The sequence below is a fragment of the Schistocerca piceifrons genome, chromosome 1 (assembly GCF_021461385.2).
Source record: "Schistocerca piceifrons isolate TAMUIC-IGC-003096 chromosome 1, iqSchPice1.1, whole genome shotgun sequence".
Classification (NCBI taxonomy): domain Eukaryota; kingdom Metazoa; phylum Arthropoda; class Insecta; order Orthoptera; family Acrididae; genus Schistocerca; species Schistocerca piceifrons.
The window spans coordinates 370,901,175-370,926,433 of record NC_060138.1 but is presented as its reverse complement, the minus strand read 5'-3'; positions in this window follow the sequence as shown (position 1 = coordinate 370,926,433).

The window sequence follows — 25,259 nt, the reverse complement described above, 5'->3', positions numbered from 1 at the left end:
CTGACGGATTACCTCAAAACTTATAACATCCACGACAAATATCAGTCAGGCTTTCGAAAGCGCCATAGTACAGCAACCGCATTAATCAAAGTAACCGATGACATTAAACATGCTATGGACAGACGTGAAGCTACCATCCTAACACTGCTTGACTTTAGCAAGGCTTTTGATACAGTTGACTTTGATATATTACTAATTAAAATGAAGCAGCTGAATTTCTCAAACAGCGCAATACACTGGTTCGACAGCTACCTCAAAAACAGAAGTCAACAAGTCATTTGTGGGTCGGAAAAGTCATCATGGAAAAACGTGCGCTCTGGAGTTCCCCAAGGCTCCATCCTTGGTCCATTACTCTTCTCACTGTACATTAATGATATTTCTTCAGTGATTCACTCCTGCAACTACCATCTATATGCCGACGACATCCAACTGTACATAAGTGCAAGCCCCAAGAATATTGCTGACGCAGTAGCGAGTATGAACGCAGATCTTTGCTCTGTTTCTCGATGGGCACAGAACCTAGGTCTGAAACTAAACCCCAAGAAATCCCAGGTCATACTTATATCTCATCCAAAGTTAATCAGTTGGTACTTTCGCGAAACAGTCCCTCAAATACTCCTCAATGGTACCCAACTACCATACCAAAAAACAGTAAAAGACCTTGGAATAATCTTGGATGAACACCTAAACTGGGAAGAACAAACAGTCACAGCTTGCCGGAAATCGCTCTCCTCCCTACATGCAATTCAAAAATTTAGAAAAATATTTCCAACCCATGTTAAACAAAAATTAGTCCAAACACTAGTCTTGCCTAATCTTTACTACTGTGATGTAGTTCAACATGGCACAAATAATGAAAATTCGAGATGCCTAGAGCTAGTGATGAATGCTTGTGTTAGATACGTATGCAACATACGGTTGTATGATCATATCAGTCCTTCATACCCCCAGCTAGGTTGGATACGCCCACATAAGGCACGCGATCTCCACACGATGTGCTTACTTCATTGATTTCTTAGCCACTGGTGCCCCCAATACTTATCTTCTCACATTAAACACCTATCATCATTCCACAACCGCAATACCAGATCGGATACGTCTAGCATCTTGGCTGTACCTTTACATAACACAAAATCTTTCTCCGTGTCATTCTCCATCTCAGCCATACGACTATGGAACGCGCTCCCCTGTGATCTGCGTCTTATCCAAAACCACTCAACATTCAAGAGGGAACTTAACACTTACATATTAGGGACGGTATAGCCACCATTGTTGTGCCCCCCCCCTCATCTTTTTCTTTCTCCTCTCCATCATAGCTTCGAATTTTACCATTCTATTTCTCTTCCTCTAACCTATCTACCTCTTCTATATCTCTTTCACCCCATTCCATCGTCTTATGTCTCTGCTTGATGAGAATAACTCACAAGCTGCAAGAATATAACGAGAAAATTCCCAACTAGCAATAGGACTGACACTCATAAAAGAAAAATATGTTTACTTTAATATACATAGTCATTATTATTATTATTATTATTATCATTATTATTATTATTTTTATTATTCTTGATTGTTATAATTATTTTTTGATTGTTATAATTATCGTTGTACTACTTTTATAATCTCTATTTTTTTTCTTTAACATTAATACTGTATAACATGTTATATGTCCTAATTTTCTGTAGATGCTGAAATTTGTTGAATCTGAGTATGCCTGGTTAGGTGTAAGAGAGGGCCTGAAGGCACTAATCTTGCCAGGTAAAATAAATGCATAAATAAAATAAAATCTAATCTAAAGTTCTTTCTAATTCTCTGTACTGAATTCGAAATATTCGGAAGTCGTAAGGTGTTCTTCATTTCTATCAACAACCCTAGAATGCACTATACACAAATCCAACTGGTGCTGCCGTGTCAACCTATGCTCGTCATCTTTCAGATGTACTTATAACTGAAAGGCATTCGCTCAGTTGGTAACTTCGCGAGCAACAATTGATATAACATAATTTACATACACAGGTATGTTACAACAATAGTACAATTCTAAAGACAATGTTCATCACAAAAGATTGAAACAAAGTAATAGGCGTCCTTTTAAAACTGAGAACGGTTTACCCCTTCCGAACAGCATGACTTCAGCTCAGCGAGTAAAAAAGCAAATACAAACATACATTGAAATTGTTAAATTGACATAAGAAAAAATATCTTGCCATAGACCAGATTCATTTGAGTCACTAACCCATGGTCATTATGCATTGTGAAACCTGATTGAAGTTACTATCAACTAAATAAAAAAAATTTTAAAAGAAATCATTCATACTATAGCTAAATTCTCTGCATACTGAAAATAAAACTTATCTTTACATTGGAAAACAAATACATAATGTCTGCATATCTCTCGTACATTATGCCTGAAAAGAAAAACTAACTACTAAATTGCAAAAAGAAAGAAACAATCCTAAGTATGATTCATAGGTTTAATGAAAATTCTCTAAACAATATTATTTTATAAGAATAGTATTTTCAATCTTCAGAATCTTCAGTCATCATGAAATTCCTTTAACAAGTGATGAGGATACATTCCTTTCACCTTTCCATTCTTCACATCCTTCAAAACATAAGTTCCTGGATGGGGTATTTTGGTAATCACAAATGGTCCTTGATACAATAATTGTCATTTTGTGTTCTTCCTCTGTATAAGTGAAGCCTTAGGATGAGTTTTTACTAAAACTTGGTCTTTCACTTTATATGTTTTTATTTTTCCAAGTCGATTGTCAAAATATATTTTCCTTTTTCTTGCCTTGTCCATTATATTAAGTAAGGATTATCGTACTTTAATTTGTAGGTCTATTTTGTTAATAGCTACTTTAGGAATTGGTCGAATCCAGTCATTCTGTTCCTGTTTTCCAAACATCAGTTCGTATGGGGTGTATTCTGTCGTAGTATGTGGCATATTGTTTACAATTTCCTGAAAATCGTGAAGATAATCGATCCATTTGGGTTGCTGGTTGTGGCAATATGTTCTCATGAACCGGTTTAATTCGCGAAAAATTCGTTCCACGGGATTCGCCGAAGGGTGGTACACTGATGTTAGAATTTGTTTTATACCACAACTGGCTAATGTTTGCCTCCAACGAAATCCAGTGAACATTGACCCATTGTCAGAAAGAATAGCCTCTGGTTTTCCTACCTTGACTATATAATCCTTGACCAGCTTCTTGGCTATGGATGCAGCAGTAGCTGATTTTAATGGATAAAGTTTGACATACTTAGTGAATATATCAAGAAAAACTACAATATATTTGCATCCTCCCCTTGATGATGGTAGAGGACCACAGACGTCGACCGAAATGATTGACAGCGGTTTATTGGGTATAACAGGATGTAGGAAATCTTTCACACAAAAATTTCCTGGTTTGGCTAGCTGACAAATTTTACATTTCCTTAACTGTCTGTGCACTTTCCTGCGAATGTTTGGGAAGTAGCAATATGCTTGAATCTTCCGAGCACACTTTAATACTCCAAAATGTCCGCAAGTGATGTGCGTGTGCAAAATTAAATCATTCTGATTCTTCTCGGGAATACACACCTTCCAATTATCCGAATCAAGATGCCCTTTGAAAAATAAGACGTCGTCCTCAACTTTGTACAGTCTCTTCAGATCATCGTTTCCAGGCTTTGCAAAAGTTTCCTTTATTGAATGCCAACGAGGATCTTCATTCTGAAGTTTTTCCATGTTCTTACACATGTCAAGAAAATGTTTCCTATATATTCTATCAGTCATTATAAGAACATTAAATTCGGACGGATTGTCCGTGATGTTGATAGTTGACAAATCTCCATCTGGCATTCTAGACAGTGCATCAGCGATGAAAATATCCTGTCCGCTTAGGTAATTAATTTCAAATTGAAACTCTTGGAGTGAGAGCGTCCATCTTGCTAATCTTGGATGTAATAATTTACACGTTTGCAAAAAACTTAACGCTTTGTGGTCACAGTATACTGTTGTCTTCGCTCCATATAAGTAATGGTAAAATTTCTTAAATGACCAGACTACAGCCAATGCTTCCCTTTCGGTAGTCGTATATGTTCTTTCACAAGCAGTTAAGAGTCGGCTAGCAAAGGCTATTGGACAGAAAGTTAATTTTCTGTCTATCACCTTTACTTGGAAGAGGCATGAACCTATTCCAATTTCCGAAGCATCTGCCATTAAACCGAATTCTTGGCTCATATCTGGATGATATAATATTTGTGAATTGACTAAGGCATGTTTTATTGCTTCAAATGTATTCTGACATTGTTGCGTCCACACCCACGGAGTATTTTTGCGCAACAAGCTGTACAACGGTTCTGCATTAATAGAGTGGTCGTGAATGAAACGCCTGAAAAAACAGACAACACCGAGGAAGCCCTTTAACTGTCTTTTTGTTGTTGGAACTGCAAAGTTTTTGATTGCCTTTAGTTTCTCGGAGTCCGGTAAGATGCCTTTTCCATTTATAAGATGACCCAAAAATTTGATTTTATCTCGAGCAAAATGGGACTTTTGCAGATTTGCGGTCATGCCTGCTTCCTTGAAACGTTCTAACACTCTTCTCAATAAATCAACGTGCTCCTCCCATGTGGTCGTAGCTATGAGCATGTCGTCCACAAATAAAGTTAAATTGCTTCGAAGTGCAGGTCCCAATGCATAATCTAGAGCATTTATAAAAACTCCTGAGCTCACGTTTAGCCCGAAAGGTAAAACCTTAAATTGATAACTTCTACGTGCATGTACAAATGCGGTGTACCTTTTTGATGGTTCGTCTAGAGCCACCTGCCAAAATGAACTTCTCAAATCAATATTTGTTAAGTATTTCATCCCCTCGAACTTTTGAATTAGCTCATCGATATTTTCCGGGTGAGTTCGCATGGTCACGATAATCTTATTTATCTGCCGTACGTCTAGCACGAGACGAACTTTTCCTCCCTTTTTCGAGACAACATGAAGCGGACTACAGTATGGACTCGTCGAAGGTTCGATCAGATCCCATTCAAGCATCTGGTGGATTTCCGCATCAACTGCCTTTCGTTGGTGCCAAGGTACTGGATAAAAAATACGGCAGAAAACTTGGGTGTGGAATCACATCTAAATGGCATGTGTATCCCTTGATTACACCAGGTCTTTCTTGAAAGACTTCATGATATTCCTGTAGAAGATCATATAATTGTTTTCTTTGGTGTTGTTGCAAATATTCAGGTTCTTGTACCTTTTCATATACCATATCTTCAGGGTTTAAAACTGGTTGCAAGTAATTAATTTGGTAATACCGTACAGGTTTGCTATGTATCCACTTTATTTGCAGCTTTCGTCCCTGACAATACTTTCCATGGGTACTATATTCCCTGAGAAGATTCACTTGATGTTTCTGATCCATTATTGTAAAACTGACACGGCCTAGAGAAAAATCGATATGCCAATTTCTCTCTCTAAACTCTTCTATACCCAGGATACAGTCCTCAACCAATTTTTCTATTACAAGGAACGTGCAATTTATAGCTACATTCCCTATATCTAACTGGAGTTGAGTCTGCACTTTAACCTGAGAAGACTTATGACCAGTAGGACCTACAATTCTCCAACATTGAACAGGAAAAATCGGTGGATTTGCTTTCTGAAGTATTCTTTGAAATAACTTCTCAGAAACGACATTTACTGCTGCTCCTGTATCTAAAGTAACTTGCACAGTAATGCCTTCAATTGCCGCCTGAATTTTCGCAACAGGTTCAGTGATATGTTCCTCTTGACAAGGCATCATATCCTGCTGAAGTTCTTCTATTAATAATTTGCCGAAAGAAATTGACGCTTGAATTTTCGCCCCTGAAAACTTCCTCGACTGCACCGTCGGGGCTTCTGACAGTCGAGTTTAGTTTGACGATTGTCCATTATTAGTAGATGTCTGCTCCGTTACGTCGGTTATTATTGGTGGTTGATTTCTCCATTCATTTGCATTATCATTGGTACCCAACCTGAAGTTTGTGGTTGGTTGTGATATTCTTGGGTTGGTTGCTCATATCGGCGTTTTTGCTGATAATTCCCTTCTTGATAGTGTCCTTTCCTTTTCTTATTATTTTTCCTCCATTTCCGTTTATATGTTTGTTCACATTGTTGGTCATGATTACACTGGTCGGGATTTTCGTTACCAAATTTCACGTTTTTCTGGAAATAGTTCACCTGTGGGTTTGGTGAATTGTGTGCAAAAGGTTTGTTTCCATACTGTTTGTTGTTACTATTGTATTTGTTAAGTTGGTAACTTGGCTGGTTATAGCGCACACGTGATTCTTCGAACAGAATGTCTGTTGAATCCAATGTGGCTAGAAAATCTTCCACATGTTGTTCAGGCACATGTAGAAGTTTTTCCTTAACTTCAAGTGGAAGTTTGCCCTTTAATATTCGAATGATATCCTGCGTCGGGATTGGTTCATTCCAGTATTTGCTTTTATTTATATACTTCTCGAAATACTTTCTTAAAGATCCATTTTTGAAAGAAAAAGGTTGTGGGTCAAAAACTTCCTTACGTAGTCTATCTTGTACTCCCTTATTCCAGTATTTGTGCAAGAAAGCGCGTTCAAATTGGCCATAATCTTTACACCAATCGGATGCTTCTGACGCCCACATCGATCCATCTCCATGTATGAATCCTGCAACGTACATAATTTTTTGTTGCTCAGTCCACATTCGCGGCAATATCCCTTTAAATTGCTTGATAAATACCACGGGATTGATCGACTTCCTTTCGGGAATAAGCATTTTTTCTTCATTCACAGTCACAGGTGTATTCTGGTGGCTACTTCGCGGCGAATGATAATCTCGATAATTTCTTTCTGGTTGATTACGTAAATATGCACCAATACATGGATATTGTTGCATGGATTCGGTTTCACTGGTTTCATCAGGAATAATGTCTGCTTTTGATAAACTGCAAGTAGTATGTGCCCCTCTAGTATTAACTAGACCTTGCTGGCATGCTTTTAATGTATTTTCTATCTTTTCTTTCCAAGCAGGAAATTCATCTCCTATATTCTCCTTAATCTCTTTAACTTCTGCTTTAAGTTGTTCTTGTGCAGCTTCGTTGTTAACTTGCACGTTAGAAACTGTTTCTTTCAAGGTTTTGTCAACATAATTTCGCACTGTCTCGGTTTGCTCTTTCGCCCAATCTTCAATGTCCTTAGAGAATGCGATCTTATGTTCATTGAAAAGTTTCTCTATGTGTTTCTCGCCTTCGAGACTGAGAGTGTCTATCCTCCGAGTAAGCTCAATGACAGCTTGCTCGTTATCGTGCTTAATTGTATTCACGTCTTGCGCAATAGTGTTCTGTACGTGAATAACTTCCTGCACTTGATGATTTAGTGTATCTTGACGACATAAGATGTCTTTGTATTTGTTTGTTAATTCCTGATACTGTTGTTCTTGTGTAACTATGAGTTGTGCCTGACTGGTAATCAAGTGACTCTGCTTTGTTTCCAAACTCTGGAATTTTTCAGTAATCTTATCATTTATTTCTTTTAGTTTATTAGATTGCTCCTGAGCCAAATTAAATTGCGCACTCTCCAATACTTGGAATCTACGATTCATGTCATTTGCAAAAGTGGATTGTGCCGTTGCAAGATTAGATTGCGATGTTTCCAGTGCCTTAATCCCTTGTGTTATAACAGTCAAACTTGAGATCAGCTGGGACAACAAATCGGTATTCTCAACAATTGGCGATTGCACTGGGCTTAATGAGGATTGTACCGACACAATTTTCGGTACAGTCATTTCGTTTTCGCACGCGTCTGTGTCAGAGATGAAATTCATGTTGTTTGTTGGTTGCTGCATATTTCTCTGGACTTATTTCGACATATGAATGTCGGAACTAGCAACCGTTTGTGTCGACGGCGTGAGCGCATTAATTATTGCTGGTTGCTCAGCCGTAATCGACATATCGCTAACTGCGGCGGTATTAAATTCTGTGGCACTAGTTGACGGTGCATTCACACTATTTAATTCATTTTGTGGCATTGTGATGCGTGCTTGCTTACTGGCTTTGAACATAGATCTAGTTATCACCATGTAAATGAGCAATTGACAGTTTCTCCTCTAAATAAGTCCTACAAAAGTGACTATTGAACTTTTACACACGCAAAAAACGTTAATGTCCTAATGCTGTTAATGTACACTTTACAATGTGACACAAACACAGTACATAGATAACACATAAAATATTGTCTTACTATATCTACTGAAATACCGGAATTCTAGTAAAAGTAATATAGCAACACTATTTATACTTAGAAAATTAATAGATGAAAGGTCACTAAATGCATAAATGCTCCAGAAAGCTAGTATCTCAAATGTTCTGGCCTTTTTGAAGTTTCTGCTCGGCTGCTGGGACGGCGTACTCGTTCTCTTCACAAGATACTCCCGCACGTTCAGTTAGCATGAAACATACAAAGGACCATAATGTAGTTACTCTATAAAACTAGACATATATACACACAATGAAACATTAATTACTAAATTACTAACATATTTATATTGCAGGTTCCCTATGAGTGTTGTATCAGGATCGTGTCCTGTCACGGTCGCCATCTATAAAGACTCCTCTTTTTACTAGGCTAACTACTGTTTAGCTCTACAGGGCCTTTATACTGAAATGTTTCCCCACACCACCTAGTATTGTCTTTCTATGTGTGTGAGTAACTGTATGTTCACTGTTGTGGGTAAATACATACAGCGTACACAGGGCGGTGTGTGAAACTGATAGCGATTACACTCTTCCGCTGTTGTAGAAATCTGCTCCAGATGCTGCAGATACCGTGTTGAGCTGAAAGTGGTAACCAAAGTACGGAGAAATATTCTTCGGGGCTCTGTTGCATAGCAATCAGATTGCTTTCGGTTCTGAGAAATGTCCAGTTACTATTGTGGATTTGAATGATCCATGAAGTGACTTCTTTTCCGAAGAAAACATCGAACTATTTCACTAGAACTGAACGCTCCCGTCGGAACTGTTCTCAGCTGGTGTTTATTAGTAAATCACAATAGCAGTATATCGCTGGGTGTATGATAAGACGTACCTTCTTGAAATGAACAATATTTTTTTGTTCTATTAACTGATTTCCTTCCATATGCACTTATATTTTACAATGTGAATCAAAAACTCGCAATGGCGTCGATTTTTTACATCACAAGAATGGCTCTCCTCTCCTAAAAATTACTCTTAACAAGAACAAAAAAACTCTATATCCTAAGAATAATTATGTGAGCGCTGACCGCCACAGAGTAATAAACAATATCTTTGTCTCTCTCTCGCACTGTCACAGCAAGTTACGCTGTATGATACATCATAGTAGGAGGTTCATATATATACAGGGTGAGTCACCTAACATTACCGATGGATATATTTCGTAAACCACATCAAATACTGACGAATCGATTCCACAGACCGAACGCGAGGAGAGGGACAGGTGGAATTCGTTAATACAAACCTTAAAAAAATGCACGGAAGTATGTTTTTTAACACAAACCGACGTTTTTTTAAATGGAACCCCGTTAGTTTTGTTAGCACATCTGAACATATAAACAAATACGTAATCAGTGCCGTTTGTTGCATTGTGAAATGTTAATTACATTCGGAGATATTGTAACCTAAAGTTAACGCTTGAGTACCACTCCTCCGCTGTTCGATCGTGTGTATCGGAGAGCACCGAATTACGTAGGGATCCAAAAGGAACGGTGATGGACCTTAGGTACAGAAGAGACTGGAACAGCACATTACGTCCACATGCTAACACATTTTTATTGGTCTTTTTCACTGACGCACATGTACATTACCATGAGGGGTGGAGTGGAATAGAGTGTGTCCCGACATGTCAGGCCAATAGATGTTCAATGTGGTGGCCATCATTTGCTGCACACAATTGCAATCTCTGGCGTAATGAATGTCGTACACGCCGCAGTACATCTGGTGTAATGTCGCCGCAGTCTGCCACAATACGTTGTTTCATATCTTCTGGGGTTGTAGGCACATCACGGTACACATTCTCCTTTAACGTACCCCACCTGCACATCCCGCAATTAACACTAGGCTGACCCTTGGCAGGATGTTCGACGGGCGTTTCATAGGACGTGGAGGACGCATAAATTGGCCAGCCCGTTCTCCTGATCTTACACTTCTGGACTTCTTTCTGTGGGGTGCTGTTCCAGTCTCTTCTGTACCTAAGGTCCATCACCGTTCCCGTTGGATCCCTACGTAATTCGGTGATCTCCGATACAAACGATAGAACAGCGGAGGAGTGGTACTCAAGCGTCAACTTTAGGTTACAATATCTCCGTACGTAATTAACATTTTACAATGCAACAAACGGCACTGATTACGTATTTGTTTATATGTTCAGATGTGCTAACAAAACTAGCCGGATTCCATTTAAGAAAACGTAGGTTTGTGTTAAAAAACATACTTCCGTGCGTTTTTTTTATGGTTTGTATTAACCAATTACACTAGCCCCTCTCCTCACGTTCGGTCTGTGGAATCGATTCGTCAGTATTTGATGTGGTTTACGAAATATATCCAGCGGTAACGTTAGGTGACTCACCCTGTATACTACGTCACCGCTCCGCACTTCGGTTTAACGTATGTTACTGGGTGCACGGGTTTCCAAGAAGCTAACAGCAACGGCACAGATGGCCCGAAGATAGGAAATTGTCGTCTGAACAGTGCACACTGACCGATGAGGGGTCAACGGGACGCAACACTCCTACAGTCAGTAGGATGCAGTTAGGCCGTAGTGCGGAGCTCACCGCAAGGACACGTCTCAGCTGCTTCCCTTTGTTCCAAAAGTCTCTTTGATTTACCTATAGGAGGCCTTTATCTTTCCCACAGTTACGCGTGCTTCTACAACCTTGTGTTTCTCCTCTAGCCATTCTTTATTTGCCATTTTGCACAGTATCGCCTAGGTAACTAAGTTTTGGAAGCAGTGGAAGTGTTGTAAATGTGACAGGCGATTCCACACGGCTAGAAAAGTTATCTGTCACAAGAGAAACATTTACGCTGCTGGGGAAAGCCAGTATCACATATTACTATCAGTCATATTATTATCAATGTGCTGCGCCGTTTTGGATAACTGGAACTTCATGACTGCCGCAGAAACAAAAGAAGCGAAATACATATAATATTGCAACAAAAAGCCTATATGTTTCTAAATGAACGATTTCGGACTGGTCAAGTCAAAATATTTGAAAGCTGACAAAATATTGGTGGCATGATATCTCGGTGCGCAAATTACCTTGCAGCGGCCAACACTGCATTTTATTACGCGTGCTTCATTGGCGTACTACTTTCGGTTAGCAAAAGCAGTTACAGAACATATAAACTTTTCTTGACACATTCATTATGTTAACTGAAAGTCTTGAACCGGTAGTTGTATAAACTCGTTATATTGTACGACGTGTACGTGAACTATTTCAAGCCGGCCGTTGTGGCCGAGCGGTTGTAGGCGCTTCAGTCTGGAACCGCGCGACCGCTGCCGTCGCAGGTTCGAATACTGCCTCGGACATGGATGTGTGTGATGTCCTTAGGTTAGTTAGGTTTAAGTAGTTCTAAGTTATAGGGGACTGATGACCTCAGATGTTAAGTCCCATGGTGCTCAACGCCATTTGAACCATTTGATGTATTTCAAGGAAAAGTAATAACAGGCTACTGATACAAGGATAAACCTACTCACAGTTTTTGTACTTCTACATATACATTTCTCTGAGACAATCAAACTATCTCAACTACGGATGTGATGAATATCTCAACTGTGTCGTTCTGTAAAATTTGATTACTCTCCACAGGCCGAGAAATGTGAATCTGAACCTTATTTTTGTCTAAGGACGATGCATAGTTAATATCTGCATTACCGAGTTTGCAAAGATAATTAGGAGCCTTGTGCATGACTGTTGAAGAGGTTAGATAGGTTAGTCAGTGAATTAATTTCGGTAAAGAGCAGAAGTGATTAATGTGAAGAAGTCTCCGTTGGAAGTAACAACTCAAGCCAAACGAGAACATGCGTACTTAACCGCATTATTTGACAGAAGGGTGAGTACCTTGATTTGGCAGTTATTTAATGTAAGGGTAGAAGCTGTACTTTTCAGTGTTGTCTTGGTGTGTCTTCAGATAATTGCAGGCTGCGCACACAGATGTTCTGGAATCATGTCTTACTGGGTGAGTCAGATAATGAGGTATCTTACGTGACGCTATCCCTTATACAGCTCCATACACAATTTGATGTCATTGGGTAACAAACTACACAGTCGTTTGCTTTGATATTGTGTTCAATTCTTACGGACGGTATCCAGTCCTCACTGTCTCGTTTTGAATCCTCCCTGCTGCTGATCTGTGTCGACGTCTTACATCGTCACAGACCAAATGTCTCACCTCTCCTAAAGAGTCTTTACTTTTATATTAAGGTGTCTAGGGCTTGCAGTGAAATCTGTTAAACCAGTATACACTATTTAGCTTCTCCGAATTCATAACTTTTCCACGGAAATTACAAGCTTTATAACGATTTCAAATAAATTGTCGTAAAGAGGGTGTGATGTATTTCAAAAATGTGTTATCTTGCAAAACATTGCAAACGTTTTATTAATCTGTACTATTTACCTTAATACAGCAGCTGGCTCTACGACATAGATACCTGTACGGAAAACTGGAAACACAGAAGCCACATGGGTTTAGGTTATATAACATTAACTACTGGGTTTGAGGAAGTGCATTATTACGAAGTCTCTATATTTTACCGAAGTCCAATGCAGACACTGATAACAAAATAGTGACTGTTTTGAACACGGATGTCTCTCAGCAATCGTTTATACGTTTCAACAGAGAAATACCACAGCCGACGGGTCGCAAATAATTTTAATACATTGTCCTTGGTTTCAACACCTCGTAGGATGTCATTATCAGAATGCAATTTTAACAACCGTAAAGCGACATTGCAAACAGCAATAGACAAAATTATGAGCAGACATGCTCAAGTTGAAAATTAAAATTACAAGTGTTCCAGCGTTTGGTACGTATACCTTGTAGTAAAAGTCATACTCTGATGTTTACTACAAAGTTTACTTACAAAACGATGTAATATTTTTGACTTGAGCATGTCTGCTCGTAATTTTGACTATTGCCTGCTCGCAATGTAACTTTATGACTGTTAAAATTTCATTCTGATGAAGACATCCTTAGAGGTGTCGAAATCTAGGTCAGTGGATGAAAACTTATAAGCAACCGGTTGGCTGTGGTATTTTTCCGTTGAGAGATAAATCAGTGAGTCGCAATCGCGTCATTTCTGATCTTAAGTGAAAATTACTTCTGCCAGGAATTACAATCAGTAATGCAGTTCTACGCACGATATCAGATATGTGTTTTCTTCTGTACGGCCTCGTAAACCGACGTACGGCCAGGAGAGCGGTGTGCTGACCACATGCCCCTCCATATCCGCATCTAGTTACGCCTGTGGTCTGAGGATGACACGGCGGCCGGACGGTACCATTGGGCCTGTTCGGGCGGAGTTTTTTCTGTAGTGTTTCATCTGAAATTAGTCCCGCTGAAGGAATAGATAGGTATAATGCCTCTATCTTTTCGGAGTAACAAGCACAGAATGAAAGGTGGTTAACACCAGCGCTGAAAGCTTCCCTATATCGTGTGAGCCTGTCTTCGTGCACTGTCACTCCCCATAACTAACAGATGGAGCTCTTTACCCCGCAACAAACAAGTACAAGAGACGCGTAATGAAAACGACATTTCAGTCGTCCTAGACGCGTCAGCGATTCCATGTTTTGAAAATAATTCATGAGGAAGTTGTTTTTACGGTTGTGGTACTGAACACCGGCATCTGTATTTTGATCTGAGGTTGGAGATAACAGTCGAAACCAGTAATTTTTATTGAAATTATTATGATATTGCCGGGCAATAAATTACTTTCAAAAGACGAGTACATTATATAGACAAAGGTCTGCACATAACAAAAATGAACGCACTTCAGGTTGAACGTACACTGTTGAGACCAGATTAAGGTCTGTCTATATGTTGCCGTTGTGAGTGCGTGACGCGGTAACTAAGGTATATGATCGGAGAAGATACGGATGGGGACTGATTCTAGCGACGATACGGGCAGCAATTGGGTCAATCCACTGCAACTGTTTTATTGCCAAATATGGGAGGGAGTGCCACGGCGCTTTTCGCTGGGACAACGCCTTCTAACCAACTTTCTCCCCACAGTGTGAAAATATTTTGTTGGCGCCCACCTACATAGGGAGAAATGATCGTCATAATGAAATTCGAGAGTGCAACGGCAGAGGAGTAGCTTAAAGCTGGTTCGATGAACCCTCTTTTCAGGCAATTAACTGTGAATTGCAAAGTAATCGTGGGGATGTAGATATAGGAGTAGATGAAGGGCAGAACGTTGTGGCCCGTCGCCTGGCTTCGGGAATGTCGGAAACGGCTAAGATGGCCGGCTGTTCATCATGGCGACAGCACAAGTAGGTGTCAAGGTGTTGGAGTCTACGCCTTAACACAGAGCGTGCACATGGGAGGCTGTAAAGCAGAAGAAAGAATTCAGCACGATCATTGTGGTATCGTCCAGAGATCGTGGTGTCTCGCTAAAGTCGACAACACGGAGCGATACTACAGACGTTAGCGACGGCTCGCTGAAATCCGCAAACAGCAATGGAAGACGCTCCTCAAGGCACTCCCTCAATCTCAGTATAGCAATGCCTTCACGATGGGGTCAATACAATGTCGAGCACATGAAGGGCTCAGCTCCAGTTCGTGATCTCAGATGCAGCATCAACATCATTGTGTAGGACAGTGATATCAAACTTCTAGTCTCATCGCTACTCTTTTGCAGAATCTAAGGTTCTTCTTCGACTCCCAAGGACGGCGTAGCAGATGGAGACTACAGAAAAATGACCTCCCGTAGGGAAGCCCGCTGGCTCCAGTTCTGTTCAATAGATAAACGAAAGACGAACCTATAGCACCCAATAACAGGAGGTTCTTGTATACCGATGAACTTGCTCTATCCGCTCTGAACACAGACTTCGATCATCTTGAAACTTGTTTAAGGACATTCATTAGGGTGTTCACCATTGAACACCCTCATGAATGTCCTTAAACAAGTTTCTAGATAATGCAACACAAACCAACTTAAAACATACCCCTCAAAGACACAAGTCCGTGCTTTCGTTTGAGAAACAGGTAATCTAGTCGTAAATTAAAGATAGTTTGGTCAGGTGTCGAACTGGGTCACTGCAAGACCCTAAAATACCTAGGAGTGACACTTGATAGATCTCCTACTTTTGAGCTCTTAATGAACTGCAAGTAAAATGTTCCCACAATACTAGGAGAATCATAGCAAGTTGCCTGGAATCCACTTCAGTCGAATAGCTTTACCGCCTCGCAGGAATAGCACCATCTCCTGTCCGGAGAGAAAGAGCTGCGAATGAGGAAAGAAAGACATTGGAGCAGGGGATAAATTCTGCCGAAATTTTTACAAAGGTACAGACGGTGTTTAGAAAGGATAGATTGCATGCAACCGGTGGTGGAGTGTTAGTCGCTGTTAGTAGTAGTTTATCCTGTAGTGAAATAGAAGTGGATAGTTCCTGTGAATGATTATGGGTGGAGGTTACACTCAACAACCGAGCTAGGTTAATAATTGGCTCCTTTTACCGACCTCCCGACTCAGCAGCATTAGTGGCAGAACAAATGAGAGAAAATTTGGAATACATTTCACATAAATTTTCTCAGCATGTTATAGTCTTAGGTGGAGATTTCAATTTACCAGATATAGACTGGGACACTCAGATGTTTAGGACGGGTGGTAGGGACAGAGCATCGAGTGACATTATACTGAGTGCACTATCCGAAAATTACCTCGAGCAATTAAACAGAGAACCGACTCGTGGAGATAACATCGTGGACCTACTGATAACAAACAGACCCGAACTTTTCGACACTGTATGTACAGAACAGGGAATCCGTGATCATAAGGCCGTTGCAGCATCCATGAATATGGAAGTTAGTAGGAATATAAAAAAGGGAGGAAGGTTTATCTGTTTAGCAAGAGTAATAGAAGGCAGATTTCAGACTACCTAACAGATCAAAACGAAAATTTCTGTTCCGACACCGACAATGTTGAGTGTTTATGGAAAAAGTTCAAGGCAATCGTGAAATGCGTTTTAGACAGGTACGTGCCGAGTAAAACTGTGAGGGACGGGAAAAAACCACCGTGGTACAACAACAAAGTTAGGAAACTACTGCGAAAGCAAAGAGAGTTCCACTCCAAGTTTAAACGCAGCCAAAACCTCTCAGACAAACAGAAGCTAAACGATGTCAAAGTTAGCGTAAGGAGGGCTATGCGTGAAGCGTCCAGAGAATTCGAAAGTAAAATTCTATGTACCGACTTGACAGAAAATCCTAGGAAGTTCTGGTCTTACGTTAAATCAGTAAGTGGCTCGAAACAGCATATCCAGACACTCCGGGATGATGATGGCATTGAAACAGAGGATAACACGCGTAAAGCTGAAATACTAAACACCTTATTCCAAAGCTGTTTCACAGAGGAAGACCGCACTGCAGTTCCTTCTCTAAATCCTCGCACAAACGAAAAAATGGCTGACATCGAAATAAGTGTCCAGGGAATAGAAAAGCAACTGGAATCACTCAACAGAGGAAAGTCCACTGGACCTGACGGGATACCAATTCGATTCTACACAGAGTACGCGAAAGAACTTGCCCCCCTTCTAACAGCCGTGTACGGCAAGTCTCTAGAGGAACGGAAGGTTCCAAATGATTGGAAAAGAGCACAGGTAGTCCCAGTCTTCAAGAAGGGTCGTCGAGCAGATGCGCAAAACTATAGACCTATATCTCTGACGTCGATCTGTTGTAGAATTTTAGAACATGTTTTTTGCTCGAGTATCATGTCGTTTTTGGAAACCCAGAATCTACTATGTAGGAATCAACATGGATTCCGGAAACAGCGATCGTGTGAGACCCAACTCGCTTTATTTGTTCATGAGACCCAGAAAATATTAGATACAGGCTCCCAGGTAGATGCTATTTTTTTGACTTCCGGAAGGCGTTCGATACAGTTCCGCACTGTCGCCTGATAAACAAAGTAAGAGCCTACGGAATATCAGACCAGCTGTGTGGCTGGACTGAAGAGTTTTTAGCAAACAGAACACAGCATGTTGTTATCAATGGAGAGACGTCTACAGACGTTAAAGTAACCTCTGGCGTGCCACAGGGGAGTGTTATGGGACCATTGCTTTTCACAATATATATAAATGACCTAGTAGACAATGTCGGAAGTCCCATGCGGCTTTTTGCGGATGATGCTGTAGTATACAGAGAAGTTGCAGCATTAGAAAATTGTAGCGAAATGCAGGAAGATCTGCAGCGGATAGGCACTTGGTGCAGGGAGTGGCAACTGACCCTTAACACAGACAAATGTAATGTATTGCGAGTACATAGAAAGAAGGTTCCTTTATTGTATGATTATATGATAGCGGAACAAACACAGGTAGCAGTTACTTCTGTAAAATATCTGGGAGTATGCATGCGGAACGATTTGAAGTGAACCGATCATATAAAATTAATTGTTGGTAAGGCGGGTACCAGGTTGAGATTCATTGGGAGAGTCCTTAGAAAATGTAGTCCATCAACAAAGGAGGTGGCTTACAAAACAATCGTTCGACCTATACTTGAGTATTGCTCATCAGTGTGGGATCCGTACCAGATCGGGTTGACGGAGGAGATAGAGAAGATCCAAAGAAGTGCGGCGCGTTTCGTCACAGGGTTATTTGGTAACCGTCATAGCGTTACGGAGATGTTTAACAAACTCAAGTGGCAGACTCTGCAAGAGAGGCGCTCTGCATCGCGGTGTAGCTTGCTCGCCAGGTTTCGAGAGGGTGCGTTTCTGGATGAGGTATCGAATATATTGCTTCCCACTACTTATACCTCCCGAGGAGATCACGAATGTAAAATTAGAGAGATTCGAGCGCGCACGGAGGCTTTCAGACAGTCGTTCTTCCCGCGAACCATACGCGACTGGAACAGGAAAGGGAGGTAATGACAGTGGCACGTAAAGTGCCCTCCGCCACACACCGTTGGGTGGCTTGCAGAGTATAAATGTAGATGTAGATGAGATAATCTTAATGACTGAAGTCAAGGAGGAATTTCCATAGAAACTTCCTTCGACGGCACATAAAACCACTGCTGAAAAAGATAGGTTGCAACTATACGACGTACTTTTCCCCTGGCTGCAAAAGAGTTTCTCAAACTTTGTCTCCTGCCTCTACAGAGAAAAGGACGCCTTGGATGTCCATGAGAAGACTGCACTCTGGGTTAGACAGATCAAAGGGTTAATTTGGCCAAGTGGGACTACACTGATTGAAATGATATTGATCATGACTGTGCAGAAGGCTACACTGTTCACCATATGCTTCAATACCGACTGTGTACAGCCTCCTGCACAGATCACCAAGGAGCCGAGAGTGTCCAAGTTTTTGAGCAAAGCAATATGGTCGTTACAGTGCTTAATATGTATGTCTCTCAGAAGGGAATAAGAAAAACCTCAGGGCACATATGAAGCTAATTTTACGTCTGAAGATTTTTCTTCGCTAAAAACGGCATGCTACATTCCATTTTCTGTGAAATATTCGATCTATTCACAAAATTAATTTTATATTCTATGCGAACGCGTTTCTTTCATTAGGTGGCACTGCGGAAATATAACGAATGTAAGTTAATGAAGGCAATATGAACCTTAACGACATTATTTAGGGCCGTCTGGGTCTTGTGGAGGAACATATAGCAACAGGCTCGTTAGTAATTCAAACAAATTCTAATGTTTCTCCAGGCTGACCTGCTCAAAGCTCCATCGAATGCGTTGGCTGAATAAAAGTGTCTTCTGCGTGCCATACAAACTCCCCCAAGAATTCGGCAATAACCATTCACCACATTTCACGAAGAAGGGAAGTAAGCGTAGTCCTCAGTATACTACATCTAATAATCAGGCCTTCCTAGACATTAAACGCTGTAATAGTAGGAAATGATATCCACCTGGAGCTAGTTACATACATGCCAATTTTGTAACGATAAGCGATGGTTGTCCGAAGATATTCACCCTTGTAGTGGAATACACACTGGTAATGAGTATGATGGGTCTCGTAGCCCAGTCAATATGCGAATCGAGCAGAATGTTATAAATTAAGTATAAGAAGTGATGTTTTCCGCTGTATTGGTAAGGAAAGGAGTATGCGGAAAATTATGCACAGAAGGGAGTGAATAACAGTAAATGTATTAAGATACCACGGAATAACTTTTACGGTAGTAGAGACAGTCGTAAGGAGCAAATAGACCTATTGCAGGGGAAGTCAGAAATTGGAATATATGCACCAGACAACTGAGTACATTGTGGGAATACGTTTCTCTGAGATGAAGGGGTCCGCACAGAACAGGACATCGTGGCGAGAGGCATCAAACCAGTCAGACGAGCGATATGCAAAAATAAATAAAAATAAAATTCAGCCAACGTACTATAGTTGATTTTGTAGACGACATACTGATATTATTTTTAATCAACCTAGCTACGATTAGAAGCAGACTTGGAAACGTGTAGTGGTAATGGTAAGTAAGTGGGGACTGGCTGGTTATTGTGCTGTCATCTCTGGCGTTGTCCGTTATAATTATTACATACACATAAATTGTCAAAGACAGCAGGCTGGCAATGTTTTAAAAAAGTAGCAGTTTTCTCTGACATTCATTTGAAAATGGTGTCGCACAGGCTTTTAGCATTCACTTGACACTTTTTTTCATCTATGGTAGGTTTGGCGTGTAGGAAGTAGGATGGTTGGTGCTAACACACTGTTCGTGCATCCAGCATCGATCGACTGGGCTGCGTCAGCGGCAGAAAGCAAAGTCCCGTAGTCCGCCCCCGTGAACAGGCTCCTGTCGTGGGCGGACACACCACTGACGTCACCACCCCGTGTGATTTCTTGAGGCGACCCAAATCAATGTTCTACTCTCTCTCTTTTTCGCTCTCTTTCTCTTTCTCTCTCTCCGTCCGAACAGGCTTCGGAAGGCCCAATGGTACCAACAGTCATCTCGTCCTTGGACGATAGACATCACTGTATGCAATGGAGGGGCACGTGGTCAGCACACAGCACTCCAGGACGTTGTCTGTCTTCGTGACCAGTACCGTTACTTTTCAGTCAAGTAGCTCCTCAACTGGCCTCACGAGGGTGGAGCGCACCCCGCTTGCCAACAGCATTCGGCAGACCGGGACGGTGACCCAGCCGAGTGCTATCCATTGTTTACTAAAGTGTATTTCGAACTACGCCATCCCTTTGTAAATGGTTATGTTCAACAGTTCAAAGGTTGGAAGAAGGGAGGAGCATTTAAACTGCAATAGAACAATGCCTTTTAAAGTTCCGTGATTTTAAGCGAACCCATACTAGTAACGGGAAAATTCTATAGCAAGTCAAACACGTTAGATGCAGATATACCCAGTATTAACAGGATCGCGACTGCTGGTTGGCACAGTACTCAGCTAGTCGTGAGGATTTAACCGTCATCTGTAAATAAAAATAAAGTTACCAAATTAATTTTCTGCTTATTGAAAGCGAAATCTCTGCGCCACATTACCGTAGCACGCCGTAAGAGGAGACAAAACAAAATAGTGCAGCCCACTGATAAAATGGAATATCATTCGGTGCACGTTTTCTACATTTGATGGGAGAACAACACCGCAACAATTAATGTTAAGTTTGTGAATGTACATCTCTCATTGTCAACCTTTCTGGAACCATTATCCCTGAGTGCAATCATATAGTAGCTAGTTCCCCCCAGAATCATAAACATTAGCGCCTAAATAATTTTCGGAATGAAAAAGAAATTTCTTTGAACACTTTCATTTTTAAAAGACGTCGGGAGTGAAGTTGCGCATCATGCAGCGTATTGCGCACAGTTTGACTCGTAACACGACGTCCTGTGGCTGCACGAAAAGCAACATGGTGGCGTTGCTGTCAGGTTTCCTCCGAGCCATAATCCGTAGGTAGTGGTCATCCACTGCACTAGCAGATCTTGGACGGCCTGAGCCAGGCATGTCATCGACAGTTCCTGTCTCTCTGTATCTCCTTCATGTCCGAACAAAACCGCTTCGGCTCACTGCGAGATGACTGGACACTTCCCTTTTTCAGAGCCCTTCCTGGCACAGAGTAACAATGCGGACGCGATTGAACCACGGTACTGACCGTCTAGGCATGGTTGAACTACAGACAACACGAGCCGTGTACCTCCTTGCTGGTGGAAAGCCGGGAGCTGATCGGCTGTCGGACCCCCTCCCTTTAATAGGCGCTGCTCATGCATGGTTGTTTACATGTTTGGGCGGGTTTACTGACATCTCTGAACGGTCAAAAGGATTGTGTATTATCAGTTTCAGCATCTGATAATATGATAATGTACTTGACACCAAGTAACCTTTTCTTAACCTAATGTAATGACTTGAAGATAGTCACCAGAGAGACTGGTTGTCGACTAATAGATATACATCACAGCAGATTTTGATGGCTCCTTGGCTCCGTTGTTTAAATAAATTGAACATGTGTAGCGCTGTGATTATTGAGTTTCTCCCGGCGTATTTGATAATCAAAATATCCACGGGTATGCTGCCGGTCTATAGTGTCCAACGGGCACAATATTTCGGCGATCAAACATGTCGCCATCATCAGGTGAACTGACGGACTGAGCTCCTGTGAACGTGCCGACACGGAGATCCGTACGCTATGGCTGCTCAGAGGGAACTGGGTTCGGTCGCGGCGGCGGCCGATTTAAATACCCTCCGCCCGCGGCGCGCGCCCTCCGCCGTCCGCGCCCAGCGCCACGGTCGCGCGGTGGAACAGATTGCGACGGCGTCTGAGATGACATCGGTGTGATGGCTCTGTCCGCCGTGGTCGTCACAACTATACGTCTGCTCGATTTACTCTTGATTAACCCGATCGCTGGTTCCCAAGCCTTGCTAAGATTATAGCCACAGTCACGGTTTATGAGGTCGTCATTGGTGCGAATTTCGATGGCCTCTCTAACGACGTCTGTACCAGAATCCTCGTGCGGTCATACTCCATGGCGTGATTTTCCGACAAACAATGTTCAGCGACCGCCGACTTGCTCGGATACATCAGTCGAGTGTGCCTCTGGTGTTCACGGCATCGATCCTCGACGGTACGCATCGTCTGACCAATATACGACTTGCCGCACTGACACGGAATCTGGTACACGCCGGCCTTCCTCAAACCGAGGTCATCTTTGGCGCTCCCCACCAGTGCACGAGTTTTATTTGGAGGACAAAACACACTTCCGACCCGGTGTTTCATCAGAATGCGGGCGATTTTCCCCGAGAGTGCGCCTGTGTATGGAATAAATGCAGTGCCTACCTCCTCCCTCGTGACTTCATCCATCTCAACAGGTTGTGCTGCAGTGGTTGGGCGGAGAGCACGTTGAATCTGCCACTCTGAGTACCCATTTTTTCGAAATACAGTTCTCAGATGTTCCAATTCCTGGGGTAGACTCTCTGCGTCAGAGATAGTGCGCGCCCTATGTACTAGAGTTTTAAGTACCCCATTCCTCTGTGAAGGGTGGTGGCAGCTGTCTGCATGCAAATACAGATCAGTGTGCGTAGCCTTCCGATACACCCCATGACCTAGGGTGCCGTCAGCCCTTCTCTTGACCAAGACGTCAAGGAAAGGTAATTTACCCTCCGTTTCAGTCTCCATAGTGAATGTGATGTTGGGGTGTATGGAGTTTAGATGTGTAAGGAAGTCAAGGAGTTTATCCATACCATGTGGCCAGATGACGAACGTGTCGTCCACGTAACGGAAAAAGCAAGTAGGTTTCCATACGAATGACGACAGGGCTTCCTCCTCGAAGTTCTCCATGTACAAATTCGCTACCACCGGTGAGAGTGGGCTACCCATGGCGACTCCCTCCGTTTGTTCGTAGTATTCTCCATTAAAAAGAAAATACGTGGAAGTCAAGACATGCCTAAAAAGTTCAGTGGTCTTCTCGTCAAACTTCTGACTAATCAATACTAGTGACTCTCGCAGGGGTACCCTCGTAAACAAGGAAACGACGTCAAAACTCACCATGATATCTGACTCATCCAACCTGAAACTATCAAGGCGTTTAACAAAATCCACGGAATTACGGATGTGATGAGGGCATTTACCCACATAAGGACTTAATATTCCCGCAGGTATTTGGCCAACAAATATGTAGGTGCCCTGATGTTGCTGACAATGGGGCGTAATGGTACCCCCTCTTTGTGAACCTTCGGCAGTCCATATAGTCTAGGCGGTACCGGACCTTGGGGTAACAATTTCGGGCATGGATGTGTGTGAAGCCCTTAAGTTAGTTACGTTTAAGAAGTTCTAAGTGCAGGGGACTGATGACCTCAGATGTTAAGTCCCATAGCACTTAGAGCCATTTGAACCATTTTTTGAAGAATATCCACTCTCTGATCAAAATTTTCGGGACACCCCTATGTAGTGCGGAATTAACTACATGTCACGAGAGGATATCCGCCAGTATTAAACGACACTATGTTATCAGTAGAAAAGCAGGAACAGCAGCAAGAATTACTCAAAAGCGCTCAGTGATATCGACTGTGGACTAGACTTTGGATGTCACCTGAATAACAAATCGATCATGAATATTTCAGCACTTCCAAAGCTGCCTAAGGCAACTGTTGGAGATCTGAATGCGAAGTGAACACACGAAGGAACAACTACAGCTAATTTCACAAGCTGCGACATCGTCGCGAAAAAACACAGTGACCCGTATATGTAATAAGTTTCCTTTAATTTACGTCTATGGTCACAATCTTTTCTGTTTAACAGATTACCGGCTTCGGTCTTTAATGACCATCATCAGATCTGTCTTATAAAAACAAAGTCCTAATCCACTATGTCTGCAGAGCATTAGGACTTAGTTTTTATGAGACAAATCTGATGATGGTCATTAAAGACCGAAACCGGTAATCTGTTAAACAGAAAAGATTGTGACCATAGACGTAAATTAAAGGAAACTACAGCTAAACCCGGAGCAGGCATAGCTCATGTATTGAAAGACAGGGACCATCCGCCGTTGCGGACGGTGATTGTAAAACATGACATCAGCGGAGGGAATCACCCGAGAGTTCCAAATAGCTACGTGCAGTTCCTCATAAGTCACACATTTCTGCAGCCAATGGTAAGACGCTTGAGTGTAAAGAGTGACGACAGTGGACAGTGGATAGTTGGAAAACGCTATATCCTGTGGCAAAGCGGTGGAAGTGGACAGGACAGTAGAATAGTGACGCTTGCCACCAGTTATCAAGAGAACGAAACAGTTACTGTTAGAAGCAAACACAGCGTTGTACAATGGTAAATATCGGTGCCTCAGCCCGTGAATCCTGTAAATCATCTATATCGATAAAAGGATGATGATGATGATGATGTTTGGTTTGTGGGGCGCTCAACTGTGCGGTTATCAGCGCCCGTACAAATTCCCGACCTTTGGTCCGTCCAATCTCGCCACTTTCATGAATGATAATGAAATGATAAGGGCAACACAAACACCCAATCATCTCGAGGCAGGCAATACAAGGAGGTGGGAGGTGATATGTATATGCAGACTGGAGCGACGAATGAAAATTTGTACCCAGGTCGGTATTATAACCCTGGTTTGTAACTTTTCAGATCTCTTGAACCTATTTTCATTTGTCGCTTCGGTCTTCTGTACACATCATAGCCGTTAAAGACTTGAAATGGTATTTGGATCCATATAGTTTCATTTGAAAAAAAAAAAATATGACCGTGACCGTAACACTCCTCATCTGGGTACATCTGTTTTCAAGTGGAATGATAGTAACATAGTGATGCCTGCCTCCAATTACGCTCCAGAAATTATAAATCAGCGTGAACTTCTTTACAGGTCTTCGTATGTTAATTACTGGTAAATAGATTTCAGTTGAGGTCAAGCAAGGTTGGTGTTTGCCACATAAAAAGTTACTTGACTAATTTTTTATCAGCCTAGGGCACATTGTGGGGCGGCGGGTGGAACAGAAAGTTATTATTATTCCTATTATTTGTTGCCGTTCTCAATACAGGCTCTCTAACTACAATGTTGGCAACCAGAAAGTGATTAGCAAAAACGTGATGCCTGTAATTAGAGTTCACT